The sequence below is a fragment of the Elephantulus edwardii genome, unplaced genomic scaffold (genome assembly GCF_000299155.1).
Source record: "Elephantulus edwardii isolate Elephantulus edwardi_28Jun2011 unplaced genomic scaffold, EleEdw1.0 scaffold00038, whole genome shotgun sequence".
NCBI lineage: Eukaryota > Metazoa > Chordata > Mammalia > Macroscelidea > Macroscelididae > Elephantulus > Elephantulus edwardii.
Window position 1 is genome coordinate 11,451,335 of NW_006399788.1, and position 1,211 is coordinate 11,452,545.

At 39.8% G+C, this 1,211-nt stretch overlaps 1 protein-coding gene across 1 annotated transcript in view; it reads left to right on the top strand.

Moving 5' to 3' along the window:
* DOCK5 (dedicator of cytokinesis 5) overlaps window positions 1–1,211 on the top strand; it is a 242,031-nt gene that overhangs the window by 102,260 nt on the left and 138,560 nt on the right. The window lies entirely within an intron of this gene.

A 1,211-nucleotide genomic window follows, 5' to 3' on the forward strand; every position in this document is an offset into this window, starting at 1 on the left:
AGACAAAGCCTCAGAATCCTTGCCTCCAAGGAGCAGCCTGGTTTAACCCTCTCCAGGATGAATCTGTTTGTTTTCTTAGCAGTTCATGGTACCCTGAATACTCTTCTCCAACACCAAAACTCAAAGACATCAATTCTCCTTCTATCCTCCCTAGTCATTGTCTAACTCTCTGATGCATAACAGGTGATTGCAAAGACCATGGCCTGTATCAGACGCACCTTAGTCTCCAGAGAGACACTGTTGCTCTTCAGTACTTTAGAGAGGTCCCTAACAGCAGATTTTCCCATCACAATATGTCTTTTAATTTCCTGGCTGCTGGTTCCAAGAGTGTTGATAAATATATAGAAACGATTAAAACATGAAAATTAAAATCATCTTAATCCCACTACCAAGAATTCCCTATTTGTTTATTTACTAGCTAATTCTAGAGCTCCTGTTCAAATCCCCAGCACATAATGAGGCTCTTGAGATACATCTGTGATCAAATCAGACAAAATACATGTGTTTATGTAGCAAACATCTTAGTGTGGTTAAGACAGATACTAATTAATGATTAAATAAATGAGTAAATTATATGGAAGTGGTTTAGAGCAGCTAGGAATATCTAGGCTGAGAGAAGGTTGTGCTTATAAATAGAGTGGTCAGAGCAGACCTCTGTGTGAAGGAATTGTTTGAGCAATAACTTGAAGTTGGAAGAATAAACTGTTCAGATGTCTGGAGGAAGAGCATTCCAGACATAGGTGACAGCCAGGGCAAAGGTGTGGTCTAGAATTTTTTCCTTCTGTGTGCGTATATATTAATACACTTTTCCTTCTCATCCTCCCCCTTCTTCAAATTAGGAAGAGTTTTTCTATTGATGAATTAAAAGCAGAACAATATTGAGGCTCTGTTTTGGCAGTTTTTTCCTTTGGTTAGGAACTTTTTCAGCATCTCTTTATTTTGTTGTGGCATCGCACCACCACACACACACATACAAACACACACACCTGGCCTCCACCACTGTCTTTGAATTGGTTCTGACTCATAGCAGCCCATGGGGATAAATCTTAATGAGTGGAGACTGCTTATCTATTTCCTGAGGAGTGGCTGGTGAATTGACACTGCCGCCTGCCACATCAACAAGGCAAAGAACAAGAACCATATGGTCCTATCAATTGATGCAGAAAAAGCCTTTGATAAAATCCAACACCCTTTCATGATTAAAGCACTCA